Here is a 15606-nt window from a genome sequence, read left to right as displayed (position 1 = left end):
TTGTTCTTTTTTGTAGCTAATTATTGTTGCATGGCTTCAAAGAAACCTATGGTGTGATTTGATTGTATTGCATCAATACATTTCAGATTTTGTTCAATGATTCCACTGTGTCTGTAGTATTCTCTCTACTAGTCCTTTTACAGTGATGTATTTATGTGTAGTACCATAATGAAACATGTATCACATATTTTGTACTACAATATTTAATGATTGTACGAACAACTACACAGTGAATCTATCGGTATCTTCTGTGTGGGTGATCTAAATAAATGTTACTATGGTATTTCATGATAAATGAATTATTTGAACCAACAAGTCTGCAAGTGCAAGGTTTCTTTAAAGATATGAATGCACAATGCAATGTTTTGAACATTGGACAGCCTGTGTTACAAGTGATGACCGTTTTGAGTTTTGTGTCTAGAGTTTTGAAAAATGACATCAAGGTTCTGAAATGAGTGACAAAGTGATTGTAAAAAACTGTATATTCATCCTATTTAATGTGCTCTTTTAAAATGTACTTTTCTTTTTTATGTTGCCATTTCTGTTCTACCAATGTTTCAGTTGTTAGCCAAAGATTGACAGAGTACATCTCATACACACAGGCCAGACAGCAAGGATTTCTTTTTGAAATTCAATTACAAATGCTGCATGAACTCATCAATACGATTAGAGATCCTGAAAGCAATATAACTAACTCACTCTACAGCATCTCATTAGCAGTGAAAAGAAACCAAGAAAGTTGGGACAGTCGACTGTTTACCACTATGTAACATCACCTTTTCTTTTCATAACACTTATTAAGCACTTGGGCACTGAAGACACCACTTGGTTAAGTTTAGCAAGTGGGATTTCCCCCCATTCATCCATTATGCATTTCCTCAGCTGCGCAACTGCACAGGGCCTTCGTTGTCTTAATTTGCACTTCATAGTGCGCCACACATTCTCAATTCGGAGACAGGTCAGGACTGCAGGCAGGCCATGCTAGCACCCGCACTCTCTGCCTACGCAACCATGCGCTTGTAATCTGGGCAGAATGTGGTTTGGCGTTATCCTGCTGAAAAATGCAGGGATGTCCCTGGAAAAGACGATGTCTGGATGGCAGCATATGTTGCTCCAAAATGTGTACATCTCTTTCTGCAAAAATGGTGCCCTCACAGATGTGCGAGTTACATGACAGACAGACACTCATACACACTGTCACACCCACACACACACACACACTTTCACAGACAGACACACGCACACACACTCACTTTCACACAGAGACAGACACACAAACACAGAGACAGACACACACACACTCACTTTCACACAGAGACACACAAACACATACACTTTCACACAGACACACACACACATACATACATACATACATACATATATAAGGAAAAGAAACAATACATTTAAAAATCACAAAAAGATGTAATAAAGTACAGAAAATCTAAATGTAATAAAATGTGATCTTTAATACACACAAATATGTATGGCTGGTCGGATGCGTCTTGGACTCGGGTTCCTCTTCATTACGTATAATGCTTTTGCCTTTTGCTATAGCTTTCCGTGGAGGGGATCGTGGGTGAGTTTGTACCATTCTTGGGAGGCTCTGCCTTGTTGGGGCGGAGCTGTGATCCAGGTGAACAGCAGATCGGACATAGGTGGGCATGTGGGCGGAGGAGGAAGGCCGGTCAAGCAAATAAGCTTGCTAAGGTACGCAGCAGCAGCAAGCAGCCCCACCATCCAGTCAGCCAGCCAGTCTGGCTGGCAGTGACTGAGTGGTTGACAGACGGCAAGCAACGGAATGTACGTGCTCTGTGATGTCATAGGAGTCACCTGAGAGAGATGTTTGTGATGTCATCGCTGAGCTGGCTGGCTCTGTGTGTCTTGCTGGCTGTGTGTGTGTGTGTGAGAGAGAGAGAGACTTTTTGACTTTTATCAGACTTCATTGCCTGTTTGCAACACGCAATAATTCATACAAAAGAAAATAAATAAATAAATAAAAAATAGTGTTCCCCTTTGTTTGTCTCCCCCCAACAAGCATTAACTCCGCCACTGATCTGTACACTTTTAAAGAAAGCAACCCAATACACACAACAAAACAACCATCAAATACTAAACCCTATAAATGAATTACATAATAAAAACCAACTCCCCGTCATACAATTCACAAAGGGCATCATTAATACACCAGACCTGTTCAAAACTCTCCAAATCATTCATCAGCCTGTAATAGTTAAACTCTAGTCTGACTCTGCACTTGACCAGCATGGCAAACACTCTCACTGCATCCTCACTGCCCTCCCCACACACTCTGTTCTTCCTAGTCTTATAGACGGCCATTTTAGCCTGGCCCAGCAAGAAGTTTACCAGCTGGTCCACATGTTTGGTCCTTCTGGTGTATCGCGCCCCTAAAATAAAAACCTTTGTGTTAAAAATCAGGTTAAGATCAGTAAAAAGACGAGTTAAAAGACTAAAAATGGGTGACAACCGAGAGCAAGTGCTGAAACAGTGAAACACGGTCTCTCTCTGAGCACAGAATGGGCAGGCGTCGGACACAGCAGGGTTAAGAACAGTAATAAAAGAATTGACAGCAATAATGGTGTGTAACACCCTCCACTGCAGATTGCCAGCTCTCTTATTGAGGGGGGCTTGTACAGGCTTCTCCAGGCGGGCGCAGTGTCTTCCCCCAGCCCCAGCCTGTAAAGTAATTTTAGGAATCACAAAGAAACAGTTGAAAGTGCTAAATAAGTATTTTGATGCACCATATTAATTTAGGAAATTTACATGTTGTTTTTCATCAGCTTCTGTATCTGATGGCTCCACATCACTGGCTGGATTGACAGCAACGACACTCTAAAAAAAGAAGTGTTAAGTTTGAGCATTCAGGACTTGTTTTGAAGATCCTGAATATCACTGGTCCACAATTTATCTGTGAAACTATGGGTTAATCTCCATATACAAAATACTTTTCACACACACTTTAAATTTACAACTAAATTTACATGTTGATGTCTTTCGTCAGCTTCTGTATTTGATGGCTCAATATAACTGGTTGCATTAACAGCAACGGCACACTACAAGAAAATAACATTATATTTAAACATTCAGGACTGGTTTAGCATCACCTCGAATATCCCTAGCCCTTGAGGTCGATTGTTATTGTGGTCTTCAAGACCAGTGCTTCTCAACCTTAGTCCTGGAGGAGGCCCACTGTCTGCTGATTTTCATTACAACAACATTGTAGGTTATATCAGTGACTGTGGTCCTAAAGTACCCCTAAGCCTGCTGTTTTTTTTCCAGTTGAGCTCTTAATTACCTAATTGGCTTAACTGAAGCCATTTAACCCTTTTCCCAGGTCTTTGGTTGTTGATGAGTTACAAAGAGCTGGATTGTGGCCCGCCATGACTGGAAGTGAAGAACACTCACTCTAGGCCTTTAACTTAATGTTCATATGTAGGGGCCTATCCATCTGATTTGTTTTTGCACATTTATTAACAGAAAAATTGATGGTACGTGAAATCATCTGAGCTGAAAAATATAATGTTCCACCAATAATAAAATAAATGTATTAATTAAAATTATAGAGATAATAGAATGTTCACAGATTATTAGTTCAGAAAACAAAATATTTTTTTATATCTTAAATAGAATTAACACTCAAATCAGTTGTAGGGTAAACAAGGTCTATTTTTTGGATTGATTTTATAATTATACATGTATGGCTGCATGAAGCTTACCTGAGAATCTGATATTTTAGTAACTTTGTTGCTTCTTGTTGGGTAGTCCACGTTTGCCGCCGTTCTTTTTCTGTAAATGTAAATCAAAAGGCAATAATTACATACTGTAATTAAAATACAAAAAGTATAAACATTGTATTATTATTTTTGTATCCTGTTTCTCCATCTCGATGCTGTTCTTTTTGGAATTGCATATCTAGGTTTACTTAAATACTGTTTATAAGATTGTAAACTCATCATCCAAATTTCTTCATTTGCCAAACTTTATGTAGTGCGCTTGCAGTTTCAGAAGAAGAAAAAAAACTGTAACAGATGGGATATGTAGTACTTTATACTCGAGTGGTCTATGCGATTACACCCTGTTGGTGTTATTAAGAACGCCAAGTACCAGAATGCAGAGCGGGACTGTTTTTTGTGCCGTGACTTGTCGGGGGAAAAACGCGCAGAAAAAACGGACGAGAAGGTGAAGGTAGTATGGCGGTGATGCACGCGTTGGTGAAGTGGGAAAGCGGGGTCGACAAAGACTCTTACAGCGTGATTCCCACTGCTTGCTTTCGCAATTTTGATTTATTCAGCATTGCTGATGATGACGAAGAGACGACTCGAAACTTCAGAGCAGAGTGGAGAGACACAAACAAACCTCCAAAAGGTGGATGGCCTGTCCATGAAGCACAGATCATTATGACTGGTAACAATGTTTATTTAAAAAAAAAAACATTAAAGTCTTTACATGCTATTTGATATATACAATCACAGTATATTTGAAATGAATGTTTAAGTTATTAATGTGTTGTACTTCTAACATACTCTCATAACATGGTAGGTGGTGGTGAGGGCGCTAAAAACTCGTCATACTTGACTGGCATTTGTAAGAACGATTTATTGTGTGTTGTGCTTTACAATAAAATCCCCCAAATCACAAAATAAATTAAACCAGATATAATTTAACTTCAGTTTTGATTCAGTGTTGGCTGTTCATCTTAATTTGTATGGTCAAAGCACAGTATTTTTATGACAAATAAATATAATCCCCAAATATCTGTGGACATAATGCAGGGTTTTATTTATTTTATTTTTATTTTAGGAAAAGAAGGCGAACTAAGAAGAAAACGTAATGACCTAACAAAAATGCCCTGTCCTAAAATGAAGACAGTACCTAAACCAAACAAAAAACTTCAAATTTCAGATGATAGTGACCTTGATGAACCACAGTTACCGGTGAGATAATTACTGCAAATATTAAATAAATGTATTGCAGGATTGTTTTTTTTTAATCATATTCATATATATATATATTTTCATTTTAAACTCTTTTCCTCTCTGAATACAGCACAAAATAAGAAAGAAAACCGATGGAGCTTCAAGAATTAGATCCCGTCATATTCTACAGACATTTAAAGAGTCCAGTGAAGTTGAGCTACAGCAAAACGTTAAGCAGCTCGAAAAGGAAAACACAAGACTTAAAAATGAAAACCAATGTCTTCGAAACCGTATGGTTGATGGTAAGTTTTTTTATTTATAGCAAATAATTCCTTACCTTGATAAATGTTATTCTTCAGTAATTTAGATTCCAGAGTAATGTATTATAGTTGATCATACTGAAGTAATCTAGAACCACAATACAGACTCTTAATGTGCACTGTCTAATAGTTTAATAATACTGATTATTAAATAAAGTTTTTCAACATAACTTCATAATCCTACATTAATGACTATATGCATTACATTAGACCTGGAAATTCTTGTATTTTATCTTTTTTATTTTTTTTGTAGCTAATGTTAATGACCCACAAAAAGGTCAGTTTGCCAATAACATAGAGCAAGTCTCTCAAGTATAATTGCAGGCATTGATGGTTTTGTTTTCACTTTGCATTAAATATATTACTAGAAATGATTATCATTTAATACTAAGGTTTTTTTCTCCAGAGATTCCAGACCTTTTGGACAATCTGAAAAAAATTGTAACAAAAGCCACATTTATCAGCAATGAAGACAAAAGTGTGTCACCATCAAGTGGTTCTGACAGCCCCACAGCAAATTGTTCTGAATCTGACAAAGAATCACCAAAACAGGTATAACACTCTTGGTCTACAATATTACAAAGACAAGGTAAAAATATATATATTGAAAACAAATATTGGTTGTAAACAATCTAATGATGCTACATTATCAGTTATATTCATAGTTATAGTTGATAATAAGAATGTAATTGAATTATGGGTGTCACAGATTCACTTTATTATGTGAATTATGTGAACTACCGGTACTCCCCCCTCCCCTCCCCTGTTCCCCCACAATAAGAAAAGCACTGAAAACAGAAGACAAAATAAACAAACTGAAAAAAGTAAAGCAACAAAAAAACGCAGCCAAAGGACAGAGCTCTCAGCAGCACTCCCGCTCACTGCAGACCCCTCCCACACACTCCCAGCTGAGAGAGAGAGAGAGTTAGTGTCTGTCTGTCTCTCTCTCTCTGTAGATGCATCATAGGGAACATATGTAACAATCTCTCTTTTTGTTTACCAAAAATGAGAATGAACGTATTTCAAGTGGGTGTTGCCTTGGTTGGAAACGTTTTAAGATTATTTATGAAGTGTAAAGTGGATTTGTCTCAGTTCTCCGTAGTTTTCAATGTATGTGCCATTCAGTAGCGTTCATGTTACAGATGTGCCCTATGCAGTGGTAGGGTCAATAAAATGTCAGTAAAACTTTATTTTAGCAATTATGGAGGGGAAGAACTGCAAATAGAGGGTCCCCACTAATTATCTAACTTACCAACAACGTTTCAAATTAGGTCTTGCGAAGCTGCCAAATAATGCTGTATAATCGTATGTGTCTTCATACACCGGCTGCTATAGTCTGATAGCTTTGATTATATATATATATTTTCTCGTGAACCACAAATGCTATTTGCTTGATTTTTACAGAGTATGTTATAAATACCATTCTTATGAAGCCTGACAAATTGTATGCTGTAATTATGAATATTTTCAAATCATTTGTTTGTTTTTCCTAACATGTTACAAATGTTCCCTATGTGAAAGATGCATTATATCTTAATAACGTCTAAACAATTAAAGATATACAGATTATTATTTTTGGTAAAGTTATAATACATTGCTATTAACTATGTGTGTCAGTAAAAGTTTAAATTTCTTAAAGGATTTTTATTGATCTTGCAAAATAAGTGTTTAGGGAACATTTGTAACATTAGGGTTACGATTTGCCATAGACGCGGAATGAGTTTGATTGTGATGTTAAATGGGGTTTAAAGACGCAGTCGCCTCGGTGCTGACTACTATTGCTGTGTTTCTCCACTTCTACTCCATGCTTGGGAACGCCCACATCCAGTGACGTCAAAACCGGTGGAAAAGCGGGCCGGTTCAAAAAAGATCAGCTGGATCCCAGGCCGAGCAGCAGCTCCGGCTCCAGCACCGGCACCATGTCGCTGGAAAAGCGCTAAGTGAGCTCACAGTGAGCTCAGTGTAATGTCTGCTCTGGTGAGCTCACAGTGTGACCTAGTCGTGAGTTCACGTCTTCACTGGGTAGTCCTTGACAACTTAATTGACTCAATTCTTGGGCTTAATTGGTCAAAATGACCATTGGTTGAAGGTACTCAGGGACTGATGTGTAGAGAGACTTATTAAACCTGCAGGATTGTGGTTTTCCCAGATCAGAATTAACCAGATCACCACAAAGGAACATGGTAGGTGCTATTGCAACACAGATTACACAAATACATTGAAATCCAAGTTTGCAGTGGTCCTTGGGCCATTGGGTGGTGATCCAGATCACTTCAGCAGGAATTTTGCAGTGGTCTGGACTACAACTCTCTCTCTCTCTCTCTCTCTCTCTCTCAATTCAGTGCATTTGAATTGTCAAAGCAATTGGACATGCATACATACATACATACATATACACTCACCTAAAGGATTATTAGGAACACCTGTTCAATTTCTCATTAATGCAATTATCTAACCAACCAATCACATGGCAGTTGCTTCAATGCATTTAGGGGTGTGGTCCTGGTCAAGACAATCTCCTGAACTCCAAACTGAATGTCTGAATGGGAATGAAAGGTGATTTAAGCAATTTTGAGCGTAGCATGGTTGTTGGTGCCAGACGGGCCGGTCTGAGTATTTCACAATCTGCTCAGTTACTGGGATTTTCACGCACAACCATTTCTAGGGTTTACAAAGAATGGTGTGAAAAGGGAAAAACATCCAGTATGCGGCAGTCCTGTGGGCGAAAATGCCTTGTTGATGCTAGAGCTCAGAGGAGAATGGGCCGACTCGATTCAAGCTGATAGAAGAGCAACTTTGACTGAAATAACCACTCGTTACAACCGAGGTATGCAGCAAAGCATTTGTGATGCCACAACACGTACAACCTTGAGGCGGATGGGCTACAACAGCAGAAGACCCCACTGGGTACCACTCATCTCCACTACAAATAGGAAAAAGAGGCTACAATTTGCACAAGCTCACCAAAATTGGACAGTTGAAGACTGGAAAAATGTTGCCTGGTCTGATGAGTCTCGATTTCAGAGTCAGAATTTGGCGTAAACAGAATGAGAACATGGATCCATCATGCCTTGTTACCACTGTGCAGGTTGGTGGTGGTGGATGTAATGGTGTGGGGGATGTTTTCTTGGCACACTTTAGGCCCCTTAGTGCCAATTGGGCATCGTTTAAATGCCACGGCCCGTTGTTTCTGACCATGTCCATCCCTTTATGACCACCATGTACCCATCCTCTGATGGCTACTTCCAGCAGGATAATGTACCATGTCACAAAGGTCGAATCATTTCAAATTGGTTTCTTGAACATGACAATGAGTTCACTGTACTAAACTGGCCCCCACAGTCACCAGATCTCAACCCAATAGAGCATCTTTGGGATGTGGTGTGTAGCGTTATGTTGGGTGTATTTGGATAAGAGTATTTGGGCTCTGAGCTGAAGCACGGATCTAAAGAAGACCTCTCCCCCCCAAAGTTATCAGATTTCCTTAGCTCATCAGCTTGGAACTGGTTTGCATCAAAGTGACAGTTTTGGGGAGGATGGCACCGAGAAGAGGCCAAATAGTTTGTTATTCTGCTATGAGATGTCTGGAGAAAGGGGCCTGTGGGTGATAAAAACTCTTTGAAGTGGATGAGAGCCGAAATCCCGACATAGAGCTACGAACCCAGGCCAACCGGCATTTCCAAAAGATGGCATGGATTGACATCAGTCATAAATCCAAAGTCACAAAAGATTAAGTCTGTTTTAGTTACTTGTGATAAATTGTTGATATCCTAAGCGTTGGCATTAGAGTCATTAGGTGATTAATCGAGTACTGTTCTGTTGGGTTGTTACTGAATAGCCAAAACAATGATTACCCAAATGTCCCCATGTGAAGCATTGATTGTTAAGGTACCAGGAACAGAGATTCCTGAATTCCTTGGACGCCTAGGCAGTTTGGACTTTGAAGTAGAGTCGCGTCGAACTCAGTTGGTAAACGACACTACGACGCAACTCGAAAAAGAGTCGATAGAGGTGATGAAAGTTATGGCTAGCTTAGCACTTGCGAGCTCAAGGGTAGTGAACTGGATCATAAGCAAGTTTGAAAAACTGAAAAAGCTAGGAGAAAAGTATGCTAAAGCGAAAGAAGAAAGAGCCAAACGGCATGGAATGGTTTTAGAATTTGAAGGAAAGCTAGATACTTGTGGAAAACAAGTCATTGTGTTGAATGCTGAAAAATAGGACTTAATTGAACAGAGAGAGCAATTAGGAAATGATTTAAGACAATGTCAAGTTGAATTGGAAACAACTCTGATCCAAGTAAAAGGTCTGCAAAATGACAGATGTAAAGCGGTTGAAAATGAAAGGATAGTTTTGAAGGACCGGGATGTTTTGGAAATGCGTCTTTGCAAAACAGTCAGGAAGAAAGATTTGGGCACTGTAAAAATGGAGATACTCGAAGGCGAGGTCATACATTTAAAAAGGGACAGTGAAGAAATGAGGAGAGTAAATCAGGTGCTTAGGGGAGAACTCAAATCAACTGAAGTTGAAAATGAGCGTCTCAAGCAACAAATAGGGGCCCTGAAAGCTGCCTCTTGGTGGGCTGCAAAGCTGACACCTGACAGCATAAAGGAACAGCCGGAACCGGCCAATGCACGGAGTCGCACACCGTCTCCACATTTAGGCCCCGGGTTGCCTCGTCCTGATCGTACCCCTCCCTGTAGTCTTTCTCCACCCAGGGTAAGAAGCTCGTCGCACAGACGAACTTCCTCTCCCGAGAGTCCAGACCGAAAGGTTAACATGCGCCAGTTGAGAGAACTGGCTAAAGATTGTGAAACCTTTAACCCAGCAGACAAGGAAGGAAATGTGGAAGCGTATATTAAGGACATTAAGTATGCTTTGAGTTTCTATCCTGAGGCTACGGAGAAGGAAAAGGTTCTCCTAATCCGCAAAACTACCTCTCGCCAAGTCCATTCTTGGATGGAGAGGCAAGGGTCCATGGTCTGCGATAGGTTTCAACGCTTGTGCAGAGCATTAGTTAGGGACTATTCCAGGTTCATTGATCCAGTGGCAGCAGTGACTGCCGCACACCAGATCAAACAGGGTAAGCATGAGTCCCCCCGTGATTACTATGAAAAGCTTAGGAAAACCTATTTTGCGGGTCAAGATCGACCCGGGGCCGAGGAAGAGGTGAGCTTTAAAGGGTTGTTTGTTGCTAATTTGTTCCCAACGATTAAGGAAATGATCATATTACATGCAGACGCAACGTATATGAACATAGCTGAAATTCGAAAAAATGGCACAGAAAGCTTGGGAAAGCAAGTACAATAGCACTTCTGATCGTAAAGATTCAAGCACCCAAGTACTGGCAAGGCGCTCTGAGAGCCCTATTTCTCCACTGGAGTTAGAGGGGACAGAGATTCAAAGAAGGAAAGAACCTCCCAAGGATGGAATCCAAGACACCCAGGCTTACAATAAAAAAAAGAAATCTGCTCCTAGCCTAGGTGGGTTAACTCAGTCTCTGAGCAATGTTGCAGTTTCTGAGCTACTGCTACGCTTAGCTCTGCTCCCTTTGCCCCCTCTTCCCAAACTGGAAGTTAGTAGCCAGGGTAAAGGGCCGGACTCGCCACCTAAGGAATGACTAGCTCTGGAACCACCCCCTGTCCCCGCCTCTGTGTTTTTGATTGGATGTGAGGAACAGCAGGGGGGTTTCTCTGACACATCAGCCCACTGGGACCTCCCAGTGGGGGAAGTTGCCTGCAGGCAAGCTGAACCTTTGGTGATGTTACTGGGTGATCTGACACAGAGAGGCAGAGCCAAGCAAGTTTACATAGAAGTGACCATTGAGAATGTGTGGGAGTGAGGAGCCTTGTTGGACACTGGGGCTGAAATTTGTTTAATGTCTGCCACCACAATGGGCAACCTGAAACAAATTATGGAAACCTCAGACCAACGACTGAAAGTGGAAGCTTGTAGTGTGAACATTACAAGTTACACAGAGACTAAGGCACAGCTCACTCAAAAGGCATTGTTAGAGTTCACCTTTGGGAAGATTAAGTTGGTTCATCCAGTTTATATTTCCAAATTTGAAACAGAGAAGTTGATCATTGGTTAGGATCTATTGAACAGGTTGTGGGCTCAAGTTGAATCACCAAAGCCTGTGGAATTGAATGACAGATATGATACAGCCACCAAGGTACAACTTCCCAATGAGACCATTTTTTGTGCATGTCCCTAAAGGGGGCACCGGCTTACCATGTAAGCCAACCATTCGAACCCAGGTCCCTACCAACTATTATAGACATAGTGAAGGTCAGGTGCCTGAATAACACCTGAATTCCCAGTCACCTCCCTCTGTTAATCAACTTCCACCTATTGGTTACCGTCAGTAACCATACTCAATACTGAGTAATACCAATTGTTTTTTTGTTTTAATGTACTTGTGTTATAATATGTAACCTGTATATGTGCTAGTATAGGATTGTCAATTTGATTGGAATACATTCTGCTTAAATAATGAACTATTAGTTTGTTTTCTTTGATTTCTCGGGGTCATGAATGGTGAAGTCCACTGTTGAATTCTGTTACATAACTTTGAGATAAATGCTTAACGTCTTATTTTGTCTTGAAGGGGATAACGCCCTAGTCGACCTCAGTCCCATTCAAGAAAGGGGGTATGTAGCGTTATGTTGGGTGTATTTGGATAAGAGTATTTGGGCTCTGAGCTGAAGCACGGATCTAAAGAAGACCTCTCCCCCCCAAAGTTATCAGATTTCCTTAGCTCATCAGCTTGGAACTGGTTTGCATCAAAGTGAAAGTTTTGGGGAGGATGGCACCGAGAAGAGTCCAAATAGTTTGTTATTCTGCTATGAGATGTCTGGAGAAAGGGGCCTGTAGGTGATAAAAACTCTTTGAAGTGGATGAGAGCCGAAATCCCGACATAGAGCTACGAACCCAGGCCAACCGGCATTTCCAAAAGATGGCATGGATTGACATCAGTCATAAATCAAGCCCCCCTCCAATAGGACACTGGGGGCTGAAACCGAAATCCAATCTCAAGAACTCAGGAACCAATCACCTATTGATCTGATAGACTATAAAGGACAAACACGGCCTTTCTTTCTCTCTCTCTCTCACCTGAACCAGTAACTCGCTGCCACAGCTCAACCTGTAGCTCTGTTGCCCGAACCGGAACCAGAAACCAACCAAGTCTTTGCCGGCAACAGAAGAGTTAAACTGGGAGAAGGAGATTGAGCCGTACAAAGAATTCTTTTAAAGGACTTTATTAAATAAAGAACTTTACAGACTGTGCTGCCCGCCTGTGCCCACCTGATCAGTGGAGTTTTACAGCTGGACAAATGACTAAGTCGACTGAATACGAAAGTGTCAGTCATTTAAATAGCTATTTGAGTTTTAAGAAACTTGACCCTTGGAACAAACAGGGCCCTGCTTTCCTCAAAGACTTTGTCTTCAAGTAACTACGGGGGAAACCTGCTTACAAAGAAGATTTTGTGCACAACCTTGGAGCCTTCAAACCAGTGGAAAATCTGTTTGGAAAAGACTCTACATTCGCGAAACCCCAACTTCCAGGTGCATCGACTGAGTGGAAGTTCTTGGACAAAGCCGAACCGGACTGCCTTTGTTCCAAACCACACGGACCTCGTGCCGTGTGCTGTTATCTGAGCCCGAAGCCAGAGAGGCCTCTCTGCGACGAAGTTCAGATAAGTTTAACAGTTTGGAGTTCATGATTCATGACATTTGAGAAATCAATTAGAAATGTTAATCTGTGATTCATAACTCTAGAATGTGTAATATCATTTAGTTTTCTTAAATATAAATGTGTGTTGCATTAAACTGTTTTGTTGATAATTTTAGAAATAAAATCTGTCAACGCCGAGAAATATCTTCTCATTCCTGTTTAACTGTTTAGTCTGAAATTGACACAAGTTAATAGACACCAGATTATAGGTGGCCCTGCCTATCCTTAATCATTGAATAATAATCAGTTAAGGGAAATTGTGGTAACAAGTAATGATAGGATCTTTCTCTCCACCTAAACGTTAATGAGACTGATATATATATAACGAGAAGTTACCTGACATAAATACTAACCTGCATAGTTATTGAATGTCTGACTAACAATACTAATGAGAGACTCACCTTCGTCTTACTAACCGGTATTGTAGTCAATGTGTTTATAACCTTTTTTGTTTAATGATTTGTGTGTTATCATATGCGATCCCATGGTCTTTGATTTGGTCACGGAAGTGATTTGTCTTTGATTTGTTGATCTAGAGTTGAATTTTAATTAGTTTTTCCCTTTTGTATAATTAGTGTAGTGCTACATTTAGTCTTTGTTTTTGAATAAATTTGACAATTTATATCTTTGGAATTGGTGTCTGCATCCAATTATTACAGAAATTGAGTTCTACAAGATTCCAGGATTCGTGATAAGGTGATACTATAAATTCACTTCTTTAATTGAATTTTATAAGTGTACCTTACGCTACAGGTGGAACGGGAGCTTCGTGCCCTGGATGTGCATCCCACAAATCTCCATCAACTGCAAGATGCTATCCTATCAATATGGGCCAACATTTCTAAAGAATGCTTTCAGCACCTTGTTGAATCAATGCCACGTAGAATTAAGGCAGTTCTGAAGGCGAAAGGGGGTCAAACACAGTATTAGTATGGTGTTCCTAATAATCCTTTAGGTGAGTGTATATGGAAAAGGAACAATATGTGTACATCTCTGCATATGGTGCCCTAACAGATGTGCAAGTTACATGACAGACAGACACTCACACACACTTTCAAAGACAGACAGACAGACAGACACTCACACACACTTTCACACACTCACTTTCACAGACAGACAGACACAGACACAGACACACTCACTTTCACACAGAGACAGGCACATTTTCACACAGAGACAGACACACAAACACACACAAACAGACACAGACACATACTTTGACAGACAGACAGACAGACAGACACATGCATATTATGGGTCTTTGTTGGGTAGTGAAATGGGTAGCATCAGTCGCAGTGTGGGTAATGTCAGGGAGCCAATCATAGTTATTTGCATATCGTGGCGCAAAGCATTCTGGGAAAAGCAACTAAACACGTTTAGTCATGTATTTGTCCATAGTTTACACATGAGATGAATGAGACAGTATGACGTATTGAGCACCTAGGATTCCTCATGTGTATGTGAGGGGCAGAGGAACCGGATCCCAAGTGTGCGTCCCAGGTGCTATAGGTTTCAAAGCATGCAGGGGAATAGGCACCCCACCCTGACACGTATATAAGATTGGATAGGGAGATATAAATAGCAATGGGGAGACTCTTGTACTAGGTGTGGCTCTATCCATATAGTGGGGCCAGCAGCCACTTAGCAGGTGCAGCAATAGAAGCTCAGCCTGGGGAGACTGGATTTAGCATTTCCTCTCCATTTTGATAACTATCCATAATCATTTCTGCAAAATACTTCTATGATACCTATGTATGTTTTTTACTTGTACTATATTATACTATCAAGTATCAGTGTACACATACAATGTGACCTGTTACATTAATACAGAGGCCACGGAAGGCCAGATCACTAATAGCCACTGTCCCCTGATATTACACTTTTTTACAATCACTTTGGCACTCATTTCAGAACCTTGATGTCATTTTTCAAAACTCTAGACACTAAACTCACACCCGATGATCAAAATGCACATTTTTCAAAACTCTAACACTTTTTTACAATTGCTTGGATACAATACACATCAACCTCAGATCATTTGTTCATTGAACTAAAATGACACAACTTAACATCAAAGTATTACCATTTCAAAATGCAATTCACACATTACATCTGAGATCACTGTCTATTCATTTCATTACAAAGATCTAACTATCAATTGATACAGCTGCTCAAAATGATAAGTGACTGTTGCATTACTCTTAATGCATAGTTTTATGGAAACTGACAAACAGTATTCCATGTTTCGATCATGAAAGTTTCAGGATAATGAGATCCATTGACACCAATAACCGAGGAGCATGGTTTCTTAGGGTTACCATAGACTTGACTGTGTCTTCTTGTTTGTGAAGGAACAGGACTGTGTTTTCCTGTCTGGGTTCCCGCAGGCTTAAGTGGGTTTGACCTACTATTAGAAGAAAAAAAAAAAGGAGCGCTAATTAATTGTTCAATATCTGATACGCCGGTGATAATATAAAATAACGTGTTTATAGTTTATAGAAGTTTATAGTGTTTATGGTAAATGAAGAAAAGTCATTAAGTTATATACAAGTTCTATAAATGCAAACATTGAAAAGCATGTTTGTTGTTATTCCTATATAGGATTTAGTATTATTTG

General features: G+C 40.0%; 1 non-coding gene across 1 annotated transcript; it reads left to right on the top strand.

Annotated features, from left to right (window-relative positions):
- The first annotated feature begins 1504 nt into the window (after window positions 1–1504).
- LOC136733266 (U5 spliceosomal RNA) lies at window positions 1505–1619 on the top strand. The gene has a single exon (XR_010810159.1). It is a non-coding gene; the product is annotated as a U5 spliceosomal RNA (small nuclear RNA).
- Window positions 1620–15606: the final 13987 nt, after the last annotated feature.

Source organism: Amia ocellicauda, unplaced genomic scaffold, assembly GCF_036373705.1.
Source record: "Amia ocellicauda isolate fAmiCal2 unplaced genomic scaffold, fAmiCal2.hap1 HAP1_SCAFFOLD_36, whole genome shotgun sequence".
Taxonomy (NCBI): Eukaryota; Metazoa; Chordata; class Actinopteri; order Amiiformes; family Amiidae; genus Amia; species Amia ocellicauda.
This window is presented reverse-complemented; position numbering and strand designations above follow the sequence as displayed.